Genomic DNA, 21,732 nt, shown 5'->3' with positions numbered 1-21,732 from the left:
TACATAAAAACGCCTTCCTGGCAACGCCCAAATGCCCTCCTGCCATGCAGATAAACACTGGCAGCGGCAGCAAGTGCATGCCCACAGCCACCCCTTGTTCCTTCACACCTTGTATCAGCTGTAATCCAGTCCAGTCCAGTCCAGTGCTGCCTGCTGAGCAGCACTGACCAACACTGCCTGGGCCCAGGCTTTTATCTATCTCTGAGGCAGGCCCCATTATGATGTCAGAAAGCTGGCTCTGGAATCCTGAGGGCTCCACTATGACACGTGCAAAGTTCCGTCTGAACTTTATATAAGACGGTGCGGCTCAGTCAGTCACTCAGTGTTGCCTGAGAGGGCAACACTGCAACAGCCGGCCGCCAGGCTGTCTTTTTTTTGCACATTTATTTGCCTCCAGGAGGCCACAAGAGGGAGACAAGGGACTGCAAAATGGAAAATAGGCATCCACCAACTTTACAGACAACTTCTCTTTGCTCCTACAACCTCCATCCTTGCACAGTTTGTTATTCTTCCAGGTAACATAGTAACAAATCCAAATTGCTGCTCTCTTTGTAGGCAAGCAAGGGTTTGTTGCAACTGCAATTCTTACTTCTTCTTGGAAATGTAGGGACGACAGTACATTCCATCACATCCATCTAGTGTACACAGGTAGGTCCATTGTGGCGGGCGGGCTGCTTTAATGGCTGTTTGCTGTTCCCCCTACTCCACTCCACTATTTGACTGTGGTGCTGCATCAATCAATCAGTGGCTGGCTCAGGTGCAGCTCTTTAACCTACCTAAAAGGGAGGGCGGAGAGAAGACAAGGAAGGTGAATGAGCTGTTCCAATGTGAAATGCCGGAAACACAGAAACACAGAAGACACACACACACACACACACACACACACACACACACACACACACACACACACACACACACACACACACACACACAACAAGAGGTGGCAATGTATTAATTAATTGCATTTAATAAATGAGCTCATTATCACACATGACTGTACAAATGCATTGTCCAACAGGTGTTGAAATAATGGGATTAAAAGGGGAGATCCCATCAGAAAGACAAAAACAATAGCAAACACAAATAGCACTTTTGGAATCTGATTTTAGTCAACACATAAGGGAAGGGTGCACCGGTCCTGGAAATACTGCAATACCAGGTCAATGCGTGGAGTGGACAGAGCAAGCTCTATTTCCATCTCCCTGTTCTAAAAATCCATTTAATATATGGTCCCCAGATAGGGGACGTATCAGATATTAAACTGATAAGAACAGATACTACACTTGATCTTAGCCAAAAGGCCGAGAAGCGATAACCCGAGCGGCCCTTGCCTTGCCCGAGCCTGTCCCATACTGCTGTTCACCCCTTGCAGCGATTGATTCAGCCTACTCCTAGGCAATTCCATGGGGCCCTGCAGGCTCACACACATTTACAGCTACTAAGCGGGAGGGAGGTGAATAAAGGCCGGAGAGGAAGCTACACAGGATTTGCTTCTTTTGCTTGCACCACAATGCAGTGCTGAAAGAGGAGGAATCTACATAAAAACGCCTTCCTGGCAACGCCCAAATGCCCTCCTGCCATGCAGATAAACACTGGCAGCGGCAGCAAGTGCATGCCCACAGCCACCCCTTGTTCCTTCACACCTTGTATCAGCTGTAATCCAGTCCAGTCCAGTCCAGTGCTGCCTGCTGAGCAGCACTGACCAACACTGCCTGGGCCCAGGCTTTTATCTATCTCTGAGGCAGGCCCCATTATGATGTCAGAAAGCTGGCTCTGGAATCCTGAGGGCTCCACTATGACACGTGCAAAGTTCCGTCTGAACTTTATATAAGACGGTGCGGCTCAGTCAGTCACTCAGTGTTGCCTGAGAGGGCAACACTGCAACAGCCGGCCGCCAGGCTGTCTTTTTTTTGCACATTTATTTGCCTCCAGGAGGCCACAAGAGGGAGACAAGGGACTGCAAAATGGAAAATAGGCATCCACCAACTTTACAGACAACTTCTCTTTGCTCCTACAACCTCCATCCTTGCACAGTTTGTTATTCTTCCAGGTAACATAGTAACAAATCCAAATTGCTGCTCTCTTTGTAGGCAAGCAAGGGTTTGTTGCAACTGCAATTCTTACTTCTTCTTGGAAATGTAGGGACGACAGTACATTCCATCACATCCATCTAGTGTACACAGGTAGGTCCATTGTGGCGGGCGGGCTGCTTTAATGGCTGTTTGCTGTTCCCCCTACTCCACTCCACTATTTGACTGTGGTGCTGCATCAATCAATCAGTGGCTGGCTCAGGTGCAGCTCTTTAACCTACCTAAAAGGGAGGGCGGAGAGAAGACAAGGAAGGTGAATGAGCTGTTCCAATGTGAAATGCCGGAAACACAGAAACACAGAAGACACACACACACACACACACACACACACACACACACACACACACACACACACACACACACACACACACACAACAAGAGGTGGCAATGTATTAATTAATTGCATTTAATAAATGAGCTCATTATCACACATGACTGTACAAATGCATTGTCCAACAGGTGTTGAAATAATGGGATTAAAAGGGGAGATCCCATCAGAAAGACAAAAACAATAGCAAACACAAATAGCACTTTTGGAATCTGATTTTAGTCAACACATAAGGGAAGGGTGCACCGGTCCTGGAAATACTGCAATACCAGGTCAATGCGTGGAGTGGACAGAGCAAGCTCTATTTCCATCTCCCTGTTCTAAAAATCCATTTAATATATGGTCCCCAGATAGGGGACGTATCAGATATTAAACTGATAAGAACAGATACTACACTTGATCTTAGCCAAAAGGCCGAGAAGCGATAACCCGAGCGGCCCTTGCCTTGCCCGAGCCTGTCCCATACTGCTGTTCACCCCTTGCAGCGATTGATTCAGCCTACTCCTAGGCAATTCCATGGGGCCCTGCAGGCTCACACACATTTACAGCTACTAAGCGGGAGGGAGGTGAATAAAGGCCGGAGAGGAAGCTACACAGGATTTGCTTCTTTTGCTTGCACCACAATGCAGTGCTGAAAGAGGAGGAATCTACATAAAAACGCCTTCCTGGCAACGCCCAAATGCCCTCCTGCCATGCAGATAAACACTGGCAGCGGCAGCAAGTGCATGCCCACAGCCACCCCTTGTTCCTTCACACCTTGTATCAGCTGTAATCCAGTCCAGTCCAGTCCAGTGCTGCCTGCTGAGCAGCACTGACCAACACTGCCTGGGCCCAGGCTTTTATCTATCTCTGAGGCAGGCCCCATTATGATGTCAGAAAGCTGGCTCTGGAATCCTGAGGGCTCCACTATGACACGTGCAAAGTTCCGTCTGAACTTTATATAAGACGGTGCGGCTCAGTCAGTCACTCAGTGTTGCCTGAGAGGGCAACACTGCAACAGCCGGCCGCCAGGCTGTCTTTTTTTTGCACATTTATTTGCCTCCAGGAGGCCACAAGAGGGAGACAAGGGACTGCAAAATGGAAAATAGGCATCCACCAACTTTACAGACAACTTCTCTTTGCTCCTACAACCTCCATCCTTGCACAGTTTGTTATTCTTCCAGGTAACATAGTAACAAATCCAAATTGCTGCTCTCTTTGTAGGCAAGCAAGGGTTTGTTGCAACTGCAATTCTTACTTCTTCTTGGAAATGTAGGGACGACAGTACATTCCATCACATCCATCTAGTGTACACAGGTAGGTCCATTGTGGCGGGCGGGCTGCTTTAATGGCTGTTTGCTGTTCCCCCTACTCCACTCCACTATTTGACTGTGGTGCTGCATCAATCAATCAGTGGCTGGCTCAGGTGCAGCTCTTTAACCTACCTAAAAGGGAGGGCGGAGAGAAGACAAGGAAGGTGAATGAGCTGTTCCAATGTGAAATGCCGGAAACACAGAAACACAGAAGACACACACACACACACACACACACACACACACACACACACACACACACACACACACACACACACACACACACACAACAAGAGGTGGCAATGTATTAATTAATTGCATTTAATAAATGAGCTCATTATCACACATGACTGTACAAATGCATTGTCCAACAGGTGTTGAAATAATGGGATTAAAAGGGGAGATCCCATCAGAAAGACAAAAACAATAGCAAACACAAATAGCACTTTTGGAATCTGATTTTAGTCAACACATAAGGGAAGGGTGCACCGGTCCTGGAAATACTGCAATACCAGGTCAATGCGTGGAGTGGACAGAGCAAGCTCTATTTCCATCTCCCTGTTCTAAAAATCCATTTAATATATGGTCCCCAGATAGGGGACGTATCAGATATTAAACTGATAAGAACAGATACTACACTTGATCTTAGCCAAAAGGCCGAGAAGCGATAACCCGAGCGGCCCTTGCCTTGCCCGAGCCTGTCCCATACTGCTGTTCACCCCTTGCAGCGATTGATTCAGCCTACTCCTAGGCAATTCCATGGGGCCCTGCAGGCTCACACACATTTACAGCTACTAAGCGGGAGGGAGGTGAATAAAGGCCGGAGAGGAAGCTACACAGGATTTGCTTCTTTTGCTTGCACCACAATGCAGTGCTGAAAGAGGAGGAATCTACATAAAAACGCCTTCCTGGCAACGCCCAAATGCCCTCCTGCCATGCAGATAAACACTGGCAGCGGCAGCAAGTGCATGCCCACAGCCACCCCTTGTTCCTTCACACCTTGTATCAGCTGTAATCCAGTCCAGTCCAGTCCAGTGCTGCCTGCTGAGCAGCACTGACCAACACTGCCTGGGCCCAGGCTTTTATCTATCTCTGAGGCAGGCCCCATTATGATGTCAGAAAGCTGGCTCTGGAATCCTGAGGGCTCCACTATGACACGTGCAAAGTTCCGTCTGAACTTTATATAAGACGGTGCGGCTCAGTCAGTCACTCAGTGTTGCCTGAGAGGGCAACACTGCAACAGCCGGCCGCCAGGCTGTCTTTTTTTTGCACATTTATTTGCCTCCAGGAGGCCACAAGAGGGAGACAAGGGACTGCAAAATGGAAAATAGGCATCCACCAACTTTACAGACAACTTCTCTTTGCTCCTACAACCTCCATCCTTGCACAGTTTGTTATTCTTCCAGGTAACATAGTAACAAATCCAAATTGCTGCTCTCTTTGTAGGCAAGCAAGGGTTTGTTGCAACTGCAATTCTTACTTCTTCTTGGAAATGTAGGGACGACAGTACATTCCATCACATCCATCTAGTGTACACAGGTAGGTCCATTGTGGCGGGCGGGCTGCTTTAATGGCTGTTTGCTGTTCCCCCTACTCCACTCCACTATTTGACTGTGGTGCTGCATCAATCAATCAGTGGCTGGCTCAGGTGCAGCTCTTTAACCTACCTAAAAGGGAGGGCGGAGAGAAGACAAGGAAGGTGAATGAGCTGTTCCAATGTGAAATGCCGGAAACACAGAAACACAGAAGACACACACACACACACACACACACACACACACACACACACACACACACACACACACACACACACACACACACACACACAACAAGAGGTGGCAATGTATTAATTAATTGCATTTAATAAATGAGCTCATTATCACACATGACTGTACAAATGCATTGTCCAACAGGTGTTGAAATAATGGGATTAAAAGGGGAGATCCCATCAGAAAGACAAAAACAATAGCAAACACAAATAGCACTTTTGGAATCTGATTTTAGTCAACACATAAGGGAAGGGTGCACCGGTCCTGGAAATACTGCAATACCAGGTCAATGCGTGGAGTGGACAGAGCAAGCTCTATTTCCATCTCCCTGTTCTAAAAATCCATTTAATATATGGTCCCCAGATAGGGGACGTATCAGATATTAAACTGATAAGAACAGATACTACACTTGATCTTAGCCAAAAGGCCGAGAAGCGATAACCCGAGCGGCCCTTGCCTTGCCCGAGCCTGTCCCATACTGCTGTTCACCCCTTGCAGCGATTGATTCAGCCTACTCCTAGGCAATTCCATGGGGCCCTGCAGGCTCACACACATTTACAGCTACTAAGCGGGAGGGAGGTGAATAAAGGCCGGAGAGGAAGCTACACAGGATTTGCTTCTTTTGCTTGCACCACAATGCAGTGCTGAAAGAGGAGGAATCTACATAAAAACGCCTTCCTGGCAACGCCCAAATGCCCTCCTGCCATGCAGATAAACACTGGCAGCGGCAGCAAGTGCATGCCCACAGCCACCCCTTGTTCCTTCACACCTTGTATCAGCTGTAATCCAGTCCAGTCCAGTCCAGTGCTGCCTGCTGAGCAGCACTGACCAACACTGCCTGGGCCCAGGCTTTTATCTATCTCTGAGGCAGGCCCCATTATGATGTCAGAAAGCTGGCTCTGGAATCCTGAGGGCTCCACTATGACACGTGCAAAGTTCCGTCTGAACTTTATATAAGACGGTGCGGCTCAGTCAGTCACTCAGTGTTGCCTGAGAGGGCAACACTGCAACAGCCGGCCGCCAGGCTGTCTTTTTTTTGCACATTTATTTGCCTCCAGGAGGCCACAAGAGGGAGACAAGGGACTGCAAAATGGAAAATAGGCATCCACCAACTTTACAGACAACTTCTCTTTGCTCCTACAACCTCCATCCTTGCACAGTTTGTTATTCTTCCAGGTAACATAGTAACAAATCCAAATTGCTGCTCTCTTTGTAGGCAAGCAAGGGTTTGTTGCAACTGCAATTCTTACTTCTTCTTGGAAATGTAGGGACGACAGTACATTCCATCACATCCATCTAGTGTACACAGGTAGGTCCATTGTGGCGGGCGGGCTGCTTTAATGGCTGTTTGCTGTTCCCCCTACTCCACTCCACTATTTGACTGTGGTGCTGCATCAATCAATCAGTGGCTGGCTCAGGTGCAGCTCTTTAACCTACCTAAAAGGGAGGGCGGAGAGAAGACAAGGAAGGTGAATGAGCTGTTCCAATGTGAAATGCCGGAAACACAGAAACACAGAAGACACACACACACACACACACACACACACACACACACACACACACACACACACACACACACACACACACACACAACAAGAGGTGGCAATGTATTAATTAATTGCATTTAATAAATGAGCTCATTATCACACATGACTGTACAAATGCATTGTCCAACAGGTGTTGAAATAATGGGATTAAAAGGGGAGATCCCATCAGAAAGACAAAAACAATAGCAAACACAAATAGCACTTTTGGAATCTGATTTTAGTCAACACATAAGGGAAGGGTGCACCGGTCCTGGAAATACTGCAATACCAGGTCAATGCGTGGAGTGGACAGAGCAAGCTCTATTTCCATCTCCCTGTTCTAAAAATCCATTTAATATATGGTCCCCAGATAGGGGACGTATCAGATATTAAACTGATAAGAACAGATACTACACTTGATCTTAGCCAAAAGGCCGAGAAGCGATAACCCGAGCGGCCCTTGCCTTGCCCGAGCCTGTCCCATACTGCTGTTCACCCCTTGCAGCGATTGATTCAGCCTACTCCTAGGCAATTCCATGGGGCCCTGCAGGCTCACACACATTTACAGCTACTAAGCGGGAGGGAGGTGAATAAAGGCCGGAGAGGAAGCTACACAGGATTTGCTTCTTTTGCTTGCACCACAATGCAGTGCTGAAAGAGGAGGAATCTACATAAAAACGCCTTCCTGGCAACGCCCAAATGCCCTCCTGCCATGCAGATAAACACTGGCAGCGGCAGCAAGTGCATGCCCACAGCCACCCCTTGTTCCTTCACACCTTGTATCAGCTGTAATCCAGTCCAGTCCAGTCCAGTGCTGCCTGCTGAGCAGCACTGACCAACACTGCCTGGGCCCAGGCTTTTATCTATCTCTGAGGCAGGCCCCATTATGATGTCAGAAAGCTGGCTCTGGAATCCTGAGGGCTCCACTATGACACGTGCAAAGTTCCGTCTGAACTTTATATAAGACGGTGCGGCTCAGTCAGTCACTCAGTGTTGCCTGAGAGGGCAACACTGCAACAGCCGGCCGCCAGGCTGTCTTTTTTTTGCACATTTATTTGCCTCCAGGAGGCCACAAGAGGGAGACAAGGGACTGCAAAATGGAAAATAGGCATCCACCAACTTTACAGACAACTTCTCTTTGCTCCTACAACCTCCATCCTTGCACAGTTTGTTATTCTTCCAGGTAACATAGTAACAAATCCAAATTGCTGCTCTCTTTGTAGGCAAGCAAGGGTTTGTTGCAACTGCAATTCTTACTTCTTCTTGGAAATGTAGGGACGACAGTACATTCCATCACATCCATCTAGTGTACACAGGTAGGTCCATTGTGGCGGGCGGGCTGCTTTAATGGCTGTTTGCTGTTCCCCCTACTCCACTCCACTATTTGACTGTGGTGCTGCATCAATCAATCAGTGGCTGGCTCAGGTGCAGCTCTTTAACCTACCTAAAAGGGAGGGCGGAGAGAAGACAAGGAAGGTGAATGAGCTGTTCCAATGTGAAATGCCGGAAACACAGAAACACAGAAGACACACACACACACACACACACACACACACACACACACACACACACACACACACACACACACACACACACACACAACAAGAGGTGGCAATGTATTAATTAATTGCATTTAATAAATGAGCTCATTATCACACATGACTGTACAAATGCATTGTCCAACAGGTGTTGAAATAATGGGATTAAAAGGGGAGATCCCATCAGAAAGACAAAAACAATAGCAAACACAAATAGCACTTTTGGAATCTGATTTTAGTCAACACATAAGGGAAGGGTGCACCGGTCCTGGAAATACTGCAATACCAGGTCAATGCGTGGAGTGGACAGAGCAAGCTCTATTTCCATCTCCCTGTTCTAAAAATCCATTTAATATATGGTCCCCAGATAGGGGACGTATCAGATATTAAACTGATAAGAACAGATTTTTTTTTTTTTTTTTTTTTTATTGAAAGCCCGAGCCGTGCTTTCTATCACCCAAGTGCATAAAAAGTGCAGAGGTGCCACACAAAAAGTGCACAAGGATGCGGTCTATCGCAGCCCTTCTCTTAAAAGAGAGAGGCCCCGCATAACCATTCCCTGACCCTCCAAACCATAGGCCTAGAGGATCAAGGATCGATGGTCCCCCCTCGCCGAAGCTTAGGGAGACCCAAACACACTCCTAGGCTTCTACCTGGGCTGCCACCCCAGTGTCCACCTAGGAGCCTGCATCCTAGTTGCACCTCCCCTCCGAAGAAGGGAGGCCGGGTTGCAGGGGAAAAAGGAACCAGAAGGCCACACATTTTCCCCCTAGACCTCAGGAGGGTCCCAAAAGGGCACCGCATCCCAAAATCCTTGTGACAAACGTGACAAACACACAGTGAAAAACAAAATTAAATAAGTGGATGTGCGCTGTGATACAGCCTGGACATCCGCCAGGTATATAAAAATTCCTCATCTCCCAGCCAGAAGGCCGGGAGAATAAAGGTGTGTGCTTAAAAGTGTGAAAGAAGAGTGCGTGCAAGTGTGCCTTCACTCAGTGGGATCCCACCCCCAGTGAGTTAGGGCACCCCAGGGTCACCAGCCCTGGGGCACATAGCAACTCGGGCTTTCAAACTACCCGACCTCCTGACCTCGATCCGGCGGTCGCCTGGTCACCTACAAATGGTACCTTTAAACCAAATGCGTACACCAGAGCGATGACCGTTGTGGTTCCCTGCCCTCACCTCGGCGTTCTGTCATCCCCCTACGATGGCCCACGTACCACCGGCAGGGATGATTACTAACCTCAGCTTGAGCAGGTACTACACTTGATCTTAGCCAAAAGGCCGAGAAGCGATAACCCGAGCGGCCCTTGCCTTGCCCGAGCCTGTCCCATACTGCTGTTCACCCCTTGCAGCGATTGATTCAGCCTACTCCTAGGCAATTCCATGGGGCCCTGCAGGCTCACACACATTTACAGCTACTAAGCGGGAGGGAGGTGAATAAAGGCCGGAGAGGAAGCTACACAGGATTTGCTTCTTTTGCTTGCACCACAATGCAGTGCTGAAAGAGGAGGAATCTACATAAAAACGCCTTCCTGGCAACGCCCAAATGCCCTCCTGCCATGCAGATAAACACTGGCAGCGGCAGCAAGTGCATGCCCACAGCCACCCCTTGTTCCTTCACACCTTGTATCAGCTGTAATCCAGTCCAGTCCAGTCCAGTGCTGCCTGCTGAGCAGCACTGACCAACACTGCCTGGGCCCAGGCTTTTATCTATCTCTGAGGCAGGCCCCATTATGATGTCAGAAAGCTGGCTCTGGAATCCTGAGGGCTCCACTATGACACGTGCAAAGTTCCGTCTGAACTTTATATAAGACGGTGCGGCTCAGTCAGTCACTCAGTGTTGCCTGAGAGGGCAACACTGCAACAGCCGGCCGCCAGGCTGTCTTTTTTTTGCACATTTATTTGCCTCCAGGAGGCCACAAGAGGGAGACAAGGGACTGCAAAATGGAAAATAGGCATCCACCAACTTTACAGACAACTTCTCCTCCTACAACCTCCATCCTTGCACAGTTTGTTATTCTTCCAGGTAACATAGTAACAAATCCAAATTGCTGCTCTCTTTGTAGGCAAGCAAGGGTTTGTTGCAACTGCAATTCTTACTTCTTCTTGGAAATGTAGGGACGACAGTACATTCCATCACATCCATCTAGTGTACACAGGTAGGTCCATTGTGGCGGGCGGGCTGCTTTAATGGCTGTTTGCTGTTCCCCCTACTCCACTCCACTATTTGACTGTGGTGCTGCATCAATCAATCAGTGGCTGGCTCAGGTGCAGCTCTTTAACCTACCTAAAAGGGAGGGCGGAGAGAAGACAAGGAAGGTGAATGAGCTGTTCCAATGTGAAATGCCGGAAACACAGAAACACAGAAGACACACACACACACACACACACACACACACACACACACACACACACACACACACACACACACACACACACACACAACAAGAGGTGGCAATGTATTAATTAATTGCATTTAATAAATGAGCTCATTATCACACATGACTGTACAAATGCATTGTCCAACAGGTGTTGAAATAATGGGATTAAAAGGGGAGATCCCATCAGAAAGACAAAAACAATAGCAAACACAAATAGCACTTTTGGAATCTGATTTTAGTCAACACATAAGGGAAGGGTGCACCGGTCCTGGAAATACTGCAATACCAGGTCAATGCGTGGAGTGGACAGAGCAAGCTCTATTTCCATCTCCCTGTTCTAAAAATCCATTTAATATATGGTCCCCAGATAGGGGACGTATCAGATATTAAACTGATAAGAACAGATACTACACTTGATCTTAGCCAAAAGGCCGAGAAGCGATAACCCGAGCGGCCCTTGCCTTGCCCGAGCCTGTCCCATACTGCTGTTCACCCCTTGCAGCGATTGATTCAGCCTACTCCTAGGCAATTCCATGGGGCCCTGCAGGCTCACACACATTTACAGCTACTAAGCGGGAGGGAGGTGAATAAAGGCCGGAGAGGAAGCTACACAGGATTTGCTTCTTTTGCTTGCACCACAATGCAGTGCTGAAAGAGGAGGAATCTACATAAAAACGCCTTCCTGGCAACGCCCAAATGCCCTCCTGCCATGCAGATAAACACTGGCAGCGGCAGCAAGTGCATGCCCACAGCCACCCCTTGTTCCTTCACACCTTGTATCAGCTGTAATCCAGTCCAGTCCAGTCCAGTGCTGCCTGCTGAGCAGCACTGACCAACACTGCCTGGGCCCAGGCTTTTATCTATCTCTGAGGCAGGCCCCATTATGATGTCAGAAAGCTGGCTCTGGAATCCTGAGGGCTCCACTATGACACGTGCAAAGTTCCGTCTGAACTTTATATAAGACGGTGCGGCTCAGTCAGTCACTCAGTGTTGCCTGAGAGGGCAACACTGCAACAGCCGGCCGCCAGGCTGTCTTTTTTTTGCACATTTATTTGCCTCCAGGAGGCCACAAGAGGGAGACAAGGGACTGCAAAATGGAAAATAGGCATCCACCAACTTTACAGACAACTTCTCTTTGCTCCTACAACCTCCATCCTTGCACAGTTTGTTATTCTTCCAGGTAACATAGTAACAAATCCAAATTGCTGCTCTCTTTGTAGGCAAGCAAGGGTTTGTTGCAACTGCAATTCTTACTTCTTCTTGGAAATGTAGGGACGACAGTACATTCCATCACATCCATCTAGTGTACACAGGTAGGTCCATTGTGGCGGGCGGGCTGCTTTAATGGCTGTTTGCTGTTCCCCCTACTCCACTCCACTATTTGACTGTGGTGCTGCATCAATCAATCAGTGGCTGGCTCAGGTGCAGCTCTTTAACCTACCTAAAAGGGAGGGCGGAGAGAAGACAAGGAAGGTGAATGAGCTGTTCCAATGTGAAATGCCGGAAACACAGAAACACAGAAGACACACACACACACACACACACACACACACACACACACACACACACACACACACACACACACACACACACACACAACAAGAGGTGGCAATGTATTAATTAATTGCATTTAATAAATGAGCTCATTATCACACATGACTGTACAAATGCATTGTCCAACAGGTGTTGAAATAATGGGATTAAAAGGGGAGATCCCATCAGAAAGACAAAAACAATAGCAAACACAAATAGCACTTTTGGAATCTGATTTTAGTCAACACATAAGGGAAGGGTGCACCGGTCCTGGAAATACTGCAATACCAGGTCAATGCGTGGAGTGGACAGAGCAAGCTCTATTTCCATCTCCCTGTTCTAAAAATCCATTTAATATATGGTCCCCAGATAGGGGACGTATCAGATATTAAACTGATAAGAACAGATACTACACTTGATCTTAGCCAAAAGGCCGAGAAGCGATAACCCGAGCGGCCCTTGCCTTGCCCGAGCCTGTCCCATACTGCTGTTCACCCCTTGCAGCGATTGATTCAGCCTACTCCTAGGCAATTCCATGGGGCCCTGCAGGCTCACACACATTTACAGCTACTAAGCGGGAGGGAGGTGAATAAAGGCCGGAGAGGAAGCTACACAGGATTTGCTTCTTTTGCTTGCACCACAATGCAGTGCTGAAAGAGGAGGAATCTACATAAAAACGCCTTCCTGGCAACGCCCAAATGCCCTCCTGCCATGCAGATAAACACTGGCAGCGGCAGCAAGTGCATGCCCACAGCCACCCCTTGTTCCTTCACACCTTGTATCAGCTGTAATCCAGTCCAGTCCAGTCCAGTGCTGCCTGCTGAGCAGCACTGACCAACACTGCCTGGGCCCAGGCTTTTATCTATCTCTGAGGCAGGCCCCATTATGATGTCAGAAAGCTGGCTCTGGAATCCTGAGGGCTCCACTATGACACGTGCAAAGTTCCGTCTGAACTTTATATAAGACGGTGCGGCTCAGTCAGTCACTCAGTGTTGCCTGAGAGGGCAACACTGCAACAGCCGGCCGCCAGGCTGTCTTTTTTTTGCACATTTATTTGCCTCCAGGAGGCCACAAGAGGGAGACAAGGGACTGCAAAATGGAAAATAGGCATCCACCAACTTTACAGACAACTTCTCTTTGCTCCTACAACCTCCATCCTTGCACAGTTTGTTATTCTTCCAGGTAACATAGTAACAAATCCAAATTGCTGCTCTCTTTGTAGGCAAGCAAGGGTTTGTTGCAACTGCAATTCTTACTTCTTCTTGGAAATGTAGGGACGACAGTACATTCCATCACATCCATCTAGTGTACACAGGTAGGTCCATTGTGGCGGGCGGGCTGCTTTAATGGCTGTTTGCTGTTCCCCCTACTCCACTCCACTATTTGACTGTGGTGCTGCATCAATCAATCAGTGGCTGGCTCAGGTGCAGCTCTTTAACCTACCTAAAAGGGAGGGCGGAGAGAAGACAAGGAAGGTGAATGAGCTGTTCCAATGTGAAATGCCGGAAACACAGAAACACAGAAGACACACACACACACACACACACACACACACACACACACACACACACACACACACACACACACACACACACACAACAAGAGGTGGCAATGTATTAATTAATTGCATTTAATAAATGAGCTCATTATCACACATGACTGTACAAATGCATTGTCCAACAGGTGTTGAAATAATGGGATTAAAAGGGGAGATCCCATCAGAAAGACAAAAACAATAGCAAACACAAATAGCACTTTTGGAATCTGATTTTAGTCAACACATAAGGGAAGGGTGCACCGGTCCTGGAAATACTGCAATACCAGGTCAATGCGTGGAGTGGACAGAGCAAGCTCTATTTCCATCTCCCTGTTCTAAAAATCCATTTAATATATGGTCCCCAGATAGGGGACGTATCAGATATTAAACTGATAAGAACAGATACTACACTTGATCTTAGCCAAAAGGCCGAGAAGCGATAACCCGAGCGGCCCTTGCCTTGCCCGAGCCTGTCCCATACTGCTGTTCACCCCTTGCAGCGATTGATTCAGCCTACTCCTAGGCAATTCCATGGGGCCCTGCAGGCTCACACACATTTACAGCTACTAAGCGGGAGGGAGGTGAATAAAGGCCGGAGAGGAAGCTACACAGGATTTGCTTCTTTTGCTTGCACCACAATGCAGTGCTGAAAGAGGAGGAATCTACATAAAAACGCCTTCCTGGCAACGCCCAAATGCCCTCCTGCCATGCAGATAAACACTGGCAGCGGCAGCAAGTGCATGCCCACAGCCACCCCTTGTTCCTTCACACCTTGTATCAGCTGTAATCCAGTCCAGTCCAGTCCAGTGCTGCCTGCTGAGCAGCACTGACCAACACTGCCTGGGCCCAGGCTTTTATCTATCTCTGAGGCAGGCCCCATTATGATGTCAGAAAGCTGGCTCTGGAATCCTGAGGGCTCCACTATGACACGTGCAAAGTTCCGTCTGAACTTTATATAAGACGGTGCGGCTCAGTCAGTCACTCAGTGTTGCCTGAGAGGGCAACACTGCAACAGCCGGCCGCCAGGCTGTCTTTTTTTTGCACATTTATTTGCCTCCAGGAGGCCACAAGAGGGAGACAAGGGACTGCAAAATGGAAAATAGGCATCCACCAACTTTACAGACAACTTCTCTTTGCTCCTACAACCTCCATCCTTGCACAGTTTGTTATTCTTCCAGGTAACATAGTAACAAATCCAAATTGCTGCTCTCTTTGTAGGCAAGCAAGGGTTTGTTGCAACTGCAATTCTTACTTCTTCTTGGAAATGTAGGGACGACAGTACATTCCATCACATCCATCTAGTGTACACAGGTAGGTCCATTGTGGCGGGCGGGCTGCTTTAATGGCTGTTTGCTGTTCCCCCTACTCCACTCCACTATTTGACTGTGGTGCTGCATCAATCAATCAGTGGCTGGCTCAGGTGCAGCTCTTTAACCTACCTAAAAGGGAGGGCGGAGAGAAGACAAGGAAGGTGAATGAGCTGTTCCAATGTGAAATGCCGGAAACACAGAAACACAGAAGACACACACACACACACACACACACACACACACACACACACACACACACACACACACACACACACACACACAACAAGAGGTGGCAATGTATTAATTAATTGCATTTAATAAATGAGCTCATTATCACACATGACTGTACAAATGCATTGTCCAACAGGTGTTGAAATAATGGGATTAAAAGGGGAGATCCCATCAGAAAGACAAAAACAATAGCAAACACAAATAGCACTTTTGGAATCTGATTTTAGTCAACACATAAGGGAAGGGTGCACCGGTCCTGGAAATACTGCAATACCAGGTCAATGCGTGGAGTGGACAGAGCAAGCTCTATTTCCATCTCCCTGTTCTAAAAATCCATTTAATATATGGTCCCCAGATAGGGGACGTATCAGATATTAAACTGATAAGAACAGATACTACACTTGATCTTAGCCAAAAGGCCGAGAAGCGATAACCCGAGCGGCCCTTGCCTTGCCCGAGCCTGTCCCATACTGCTGTTCACCCCTTGCAGCGATTGATTCAGCCTACTCCTAGGCAATTCCATGGGGCCCTGCAGGCTCACACACATTTACAGCTACTAAGCGGGAGGGAGGTGAATAAAGGCCGGAGAGGAAGCTACACAGGATTTGCTTCTTTTGCTTGCACCACAATGCAGTGCTGAAAGAGGAGGAATCTACATAAAAACGCCTTCCTGGCAACGCCCAAATGCCCTCCTGCCATGCAGATAAACACTGGCAGCGGCAGCAAGTGCATGCCCACAGCCACCCCTTGTTCCTTCACACCTTGTATCAGCTGTAATCCAGTCCAGTCCAGTCCAGTGCTGCCTGCTGAGCAGCACTGACCAACACTGCCTGGGCCCAGGCTTTTATCTATCTCTGAGGCAGGCCCCATTATGATGTCAGAAAGCTGGCTCTGGAATCCTGAGGGCTCCACTATGACACGTGCAAAGTTCCGTCTGAACTTTATATAAGACGGTGCGGCTCAGTCAGTCACTCAGTGTTGCCTGAGAGGGCAACACTGCAACAGCCGGCCGCCAGGCTGTCTTTTTTTTGCACATTTATTTGCCTCCAGGAGGCCACAAGAGGGAGACAAGGGACTGCAAAATGGAAAATAGGCATCCACCAACTTTACAGACAACTTCTCTTTGCTCCTACAACCTCCATCCTTGCACAGTTTGTTATTCTTCCAGGTAACATAGTAACAAATCCAAATTGCTGCTCTCTTTGTAGGCAAGCAAGGGTTTGTTGCAACTGCAATTCTTACTTCTTCTTGGAAATGTAGGGACGACAGTACATTCCATCACATCCATCTAGTGTACACAGGTAGGTCCATTGTGGCGGGCGGGCTGCTTTAATGGCTGTTTGCTGTTCCCCCTACTCCACTCCACTATTTGACTGTGGTGCTGCATCAATCAATCAGTGGCTGGCTCAGGTGCAGCTCTTTAACCTACCTAAAAGGGAGGGCGGAGAGAAGACAAGGAAGGTGAATGAGCTGTTCCAATGTGAAATGCCGGAAACACAGAAACACAGAAGACACACACACACACACACACACACACACACACACACACACACACACACACACACACACACACACACACACACACACACAACAAGAGGTGGCAATGTATTAATTAATTGCATTTAATAAATGAGCTCATTATCACACATGACTGTACAAATGCATTGTCCAACAGGTGTTGAAATAATGGGATTAAAAGGGGAGATCCCATCAGAAAGACAAAAACAATAGCAAACACAAATAGCACTTTTGGAATCTGATTTTAGTCAACACATAAGGGAAGGGTGCACCGGTCCTGGAAATACTGCAATACCAGGTCAATGCGTGGAGTGGACAGAGCAAGCTCTATTTCCATCTCCCTGTTCTAAAAATCCATTTAATATATGGTCCCCAGATAGGGGACGTATCAGATATTAAACTGATAAGAACAGATACTACACTTGATCTTAGCCAAAAGGCCGAGAAGCGATAACCCGAGCGGCCCTTGCCTTGCCCGAGCCTGTCCCATACTGCTGTTCACCCCTTGCAGCGATTGATTCAGCCTACTCCTAGGCAATTCCATGGGGCCCTGCAGGCTCACACACATTTACAGCTACTAAGCGGGAGGGAGGTGAATAAAGGCCGGAGAGGAAGCTACACAGGATTTGCTTCTTTTGCTTGCACCACAATGCAGTGCTGAAAGAGGAGGAATCTACATAAAAACGCCTTCCTGGCAACGCCCAAATGCCCTCCTGCCATGCAGATAAACACTGGCAGCGGCAGCAAGTGCATGCCCACAGCCACCCCTTGTTCCTTCACACCTTGTATCAGCTGTAATCCAGTCCAGTCCAGTCCAGTGCTGCCTGCTGAGCAGCACTGACCAACACTGCCTGGGCCCAGGCTTTTATCTATCTCTGAGGCAGGCCCCATTATGATGTCAGAAAGCTGGCTCTGGAATCCTGAGGGCTCCACTATGACACGTGCAAAGTTCCGTCTGAACTTTATATAAGACGGTGCGGCTCAGTCAGTCACTCAGTGTTGCCTGAGAGGGCAACACTGCAACAGCCGGCCGCCAGGCTGTCTTTTTTTTGCACATTTATTTGCCTCCAGGAGGCCACAAGAGGGAGACAAGGGACTGCAAAATGGAAAATAGGCATCCACCAACTTTACAGACAACTTCTCTTTGCTCCTACAACCTCCATCCTTGCACAGTTTGTTATTCTTCCAGGTAACATAGTAACAAATCCAAATTGCTGCTCTCTTTGTAGGCAAGCAAGGGTTTGTTGCAACTGCAATTCTTACTTCTTCTTGGAAATGTAGGGACGACAGTACATTCCATCACATCCATCTAGTGTACACAGGTAGGTCCATTGTGGCGGGCGGGCTGCTTTAATGGCTGTTTGCTGTTCCCCCTACTCCACTCCACTATTTGACTGTGGTGCTGCATCAATCAATCAGTGGCTGGCTCAGGTGCAGCTCTTTAACCTACCTAAAAGGGAGGGCGGAGAGAAGACAAGGAAGGTGAATGAGCTGTTCCAATGTGAAATGCCGGAAACACAGAAACACAGAAGACACACACACACACACACACACACACACACACACACACACACACACACACACACACACACACACACACACAACAAGAGGTGGCAATGTATTAATTAATTGCATTTAATAAATGAGCTCATTATCACACATGACTGTACAAATGCATTGTCCAACAGGTGTTGAAATAATGGGATTAAAAGGGGAGATCCCATCAGAAAGACAAAAACAATAGCAAACACAAATAGCACTTTTGGAATCTGATTTTAGTCAACACATAAGGGAAGGGTGCACCGGTCCTGGAAATACTGCAATACCAGGTCAATGCGTGGAGTGGACAGAGCAAGCTCTATTTCCATCTCCCTGTTCTAAAAATCCATTTAATATATGGTCCCCAGATAGGGGACGTATCAGATATTAAACTGATAAGAACAGATACTACACTTGATCTTAGCCAAAAGGCCGAGAAGCGATAACCCGAGCGGCCCTTGCCTTGCCCGAGCCTGTCCCATACTGCTGTTCACCCCTTGCAGCGATTGATTCAGCCTACTCCTAGGCAATTCCATGGGGCCCTGCAGGCTCACACACATTTACAGCTACTAAGCGGGAGGGAGGTGAATAAAGGCCGGAGAGGAAGCTACACAGGATTTGCTTCTTTTGCTTGCACCACAATGCAGTGCTGAAAGAGGAGGAATCTACATAAAAACGCCTTCCTGGCAACGCCCAAATGCCCTCCTGCCATGCAGATAAACACTGGCAGCGGCAGCAAGTGCATGCCCACAGCCACCCCTTGTTCCTTCACACCTTGTATCAGCTGTAATCCAGTCCAGTCCAGTCCAGTGCTGCCTGCTGAGCAGCACTGACCAACACTGCCTGGGCCCAGGCTTTTATCTATCTCTGAGGCAGGCCCCATTATGATGTCAGAAAGCTGGCTCTGGAATCCTGAGGGCTCCACTATGACACGTGCAAAGTTCCGTCTGAACTTTATATAAGACGGTGCGGCTCAGTCAGTCACTCAGTGTTGCCTGAGAGGGCAACACTGCAACAGCCGGCCGCCAGGCTGTCTTTTTTTTGCACATTTATTTGCCTCCAGGAGGCCACAAGAGGGAGACAAGGGACTGCAAAATGGAAAATAGGCATCCACCAACTTTACAGACAACTTCTCTTTGCTCCTACAACCTCCATCCTTGCACAGTTTGTTATTCTTCCAGGTAACATAGTAACAAATCCAAATTGCTGCTCTCTTTGTAGGCAAGCAAGGGTTTGTTGCAACTGCAATTCTTACTTCTTCTTGGAAATGTAGGGACGACAGTACATTCCATCACATCCATCTAGTGTACACAGGTAGGTCCATTGTGGCGGGCGGGCTGCTTTAATGGCTGTTTGCTGTTCCCCCTACTCCACTCCACTATTTGACTGTGGTGCTGCATCAATCAATCAGTGGCTGGCTCAGGTGCAGCTCTTTAACCTACCTAAAAGGGAGGGCGGAGAGAAGACAAGGAAGGTGAATGAGCTGTTCCAATGTGAAATGCCGGAAACACAGAAACACAGAAGACACACACACACACACACACACACACACACACACACACACACACACACACACACACACACACACACACACACACAACAAGAGGTGGCAATGTATTAATTAATTGCATTTAATAAATGAGCTCATTATCACACATGACTGTACAAATGCATTGTCCAACAGGTGTTGAAATAATGGGATTAAAAGGGGAGATCCCATCAGAAAGACAAAAACAATAGCAAACACAAATAGCACTTTTGGAATCTGATTTTAGTCAACACATAAGGGAAGGGTGCACCGGTCCTGGAAATACTGCAATACCAGGTCAATGCGTGGAGTGGACAGAGCAAGCTCTATTTCCATCTCCCTGTTCTAAAAATCCATTTAATATATGGTCCCCAGATAGGGGACGTATCAGATATTAAACTGATAAGAACAGATACTACACTTGATCTTAGCCAAAAGGCCGAGAAGCGATAACCCGAGCGGCCCTTGCCTTGCCCGAGCCTGTCCCATACTGCTGTTCACCCCTTGCAGCGATTGATTCAGCCTACTCCTAGGCAATTCCATGGGGCCCTGCAGGCTCACACACATTTACAGCTACTAAGCGGGAGGGAGGTGAATAAAGGCCGGAGAGGAAGCTACACAGGATTTGCTTCTTTTGCTTGCACCACAATGCAGTGCTGAAAGAGGAGGAATCTACATAAAAACGCCTTCCTGGCAACGCCCAAATGCCCTCCTGCCATGCAGATAAACACTGGCAGCGGCAGCAAGTGCATGCCCACAGCCACCCCTTGTTCCTTCACACCTTGTATCAGCTGTAATCCAGTCCAGTCCAGTCCAGTGCTGCCTGCTGAGCAGCACTGACCAACACTGCCTGGGCCCAGGCTTTTATCTATCTCTGAGGCAGGCCCCATTATGATGTCAGAAAGCTGGCTCTGGAATCCTGAGGGCTCCACTATGACACGTGCAAAGTTCCGTCTGAACTTTATATAAGACGGTGCGGCTCAGTCAGTCACTCAGTGTTGCCTGAGAGGGCAACACTGCAACAGCCGGCCGCCAGGCTGTCTTTTTTTTGCACATTTATTTGCCTCCAGGAGGCCACAAGAGGGAGACAAGGGACTGCAAAATGGAAAATAGGCATCCACCAACTTTACAGACAACTTCTCTTTGCTCCTACAACCTCCATCCTTGCACAGTTTGTTATTCTTCCAGGTAACATAGTAACAAATCCAAATTGCTGCTCTCTTTGTAGGCAAGCAAGGGTTTGTTGCAACTGCAATTCTTACTTCTTCTTGGAAATGTAGGGACGACAGTACATTCCATCACATCCATCTAGTGTACACAGGTAGGTCCATTGTGGCGGGCGGGCTGCTTTAATGGCTGTTTGCTGTTCCCCCTACTCCACTCCACTATTTGACTGTGGTGCTGCATCAATCAATCAGTGGCTGGCTCAGGTGCAGCTCTTTAACCTACCTAAAAGGGAGGGCGGAGAGAAGACAAGGAAGGTGAATGAGCTGTTCCAATGTGAAATGCCGGAAACACAGAAACACAGAAGACACACACACACACACACACACACACACACACACACACACACACACACACACACACACACACACACACACACACA

At 48.0% G+C, this 21,732-nt stretch overlaps 13 non-coding genes and 1 pseudogene across 13 annotated transcripts; all 14 read right to left on the bottom strand.

Annotated features, from left to right (window-relative positions):
- Positions 1-1,122: 1,122 nt before the first annotated feature.
- On the bottom strand, positions 1,123-1,313 carry LOC142705863 (U2 spliceosomal RNA). Its single transcript, XR_012868360.1, has one exon. It is a non-coding gene; the product is annotated as a U2 spliceosomal RNA (small nuclear RNA).
- A 1,340-nt stretch (positions 1,314-2,653) lies between these two features.
- Positions 2,654-2,844, bottom strand: LOC142705862 (U2 spliceosomal RNA). Its single transcript, XR_012868359.1, has one exon. It is a non-coding gene; the product is annotated as a U2 spliceosomal RNA (small nuclear RNA).
- A 1,344-nt stretch (positions 2,845-4,188) lies between these two features.
- On the bottom strand, positions 4,189-4,379 carry LOC142705861 (U2 spliceosomal RNA). The gene has a single exon (XR_012868358.1). It is a non-coding gene; the product is annotated as a U2 spliceosomal RNA (small nuclear RNA).
- A 1,348-nt stretch (positions 4,380-5,727) lies between these two features.
- LOC142705860 (U2 spliceosomal RNA) lies at positions 5,728-5,918 on the bottom strand. The gene has a single exon (XR_012868357.1). It is a non-coding gene; the product is annotated as a U2 spliceosomal RNA (small nuclear RNA).
- Positions 5,919-7,260: 1,342 nt separating this feature from the next.
- On the bottom strand, positions 7,261-7,451 carry LOC142705969 (U2 spliceosomal RNA). The gene has a single exon (XR_012868450.1). It is a non-coding gene; the product is annotated as a U2 spliceosomal RNA (small nuclear RNA).
- Positions 7,452-8,795: 1,344 nt separating this feature from the next.
- On the bottom strand, positions 8,796-8,984 carry LOC142705915 (U2 spliceosomal RNA). The gene has a single exon (XR_012868406.1). It is a non-coding gene; the product is annotated as a U2 spliceosomal RNA (small nuclear RNA).
- A 788-nt stretch (positions 8,985-9,772) lies between these two features.
- On the bottom strand, positions 9,773-9,842 carry LOC142705921 (U2 spliceosomal RNA; annotated as a pseudogene).
- A 1,340-nt stretch (positions 9,843-11,182) lies between these two features.
- Positions 11,183-11,373, bottom strand: LOC142705968 (U2 spliceosomal RNA). Its single transcript, XR_012868449.1, has one exon. It is a non-coding gene; the product is annotated as a U2 spliceosomal RNA (small nuclear RNA).
- A 1,344-nt stretch (positions 11,374-12,717) lies between these two features.
- Positions 12,718-12,908, bottom strand: LOC142705967 (U2 spliceosomal RNA). Its single transcript, XR_012868448.1, has one exon. It is a non-coding gene; the product is annotated as a U2 spliceosomal RNA (small nuclear RNA).
- A 1,342-nt stretch (positions 12,909-14,250) lies between these two features.
- Positions 14,251-14,441, bottom strand: LOC142705966 (U2 spliceosomal RNA). Its single transcript, XR_012868447.1, has one exon. It is a non-coding gene; the product is annotated as a U2 spliceosomal RNA (small nuclear RNA).
- Positions 14,442-15,781: 1,340 nt separating this feature from the next.
- LOC142705965 (U2 spliceosomal RNA) lies at positions 15,782-15,972 on the bottom strand. Its single transcript, XR_012868446.1, has one exon. It is a non-coding gene; the product is annotated as a U2 spliceosomal RNA (small nuclear RNA).
- A 1,348-nt stretch (positions 15,973-17,320) lies between these two features.
- On the bottom strand, positions 17,321-17,511 carry LOC142705962 (U2 spliceosomal RNA). Its single transcript, XR_012868444.1, has one exon. It is a non-coding gene; the product is annotated as a U2 spliceosomal RNA (small nuclear RNA).
- Positions 17,512-18,851: 1,340 nt separating this feature from the next.
- Positions 18,852-19,042, bottom strand: LOC142705961 (U2 spliceosomal RNA). The gene has a single exon (XR_012868443.1). It is a non-coding gene; the product is annotated as a U2 spliceosomal RNA (small nuclear RNA).
- A 1,344-nt stretch (positions 19,043-20,386) lies between these two features.
- On the bottom strand, positions 20,387-20,577 carry LOC142705960 (U2 spliceosomal RNA). Its single transcript, XR_012868442.1, has one exon. It is a non-coding gene; the product is annotated as a U2 spliceosomal RNA (small nuclear RNA).
- Between the last annotated feature and the right edge of the window lie 1,155 nt (positions 20,578-21,732).

This window comes from Rhinoderma darwinii, unplaced genomic scaffold (genome assembly GCF_050947455.1).
Source record: "Rhinoderma darwinii isolate aRhiDar2 unplaced genomic scaffold, aRhiDar2.hap1 Scaffold_3407, whole genome shotgun sequence".
In the NCBI taxonomy this organism is placed as follows: domain Eukaryota; kingdom Metazoa; phylum Chordata; class Amphibia; order Anura; family Rhinodermatidae; genus Rhinoderma; species Rhinoderma darwinii.
The sequence above is the reverse complement of the archived record's forward strand: the minus strand, read 5'-3'. Positions and strand labels throughout refer to the sequence as shown.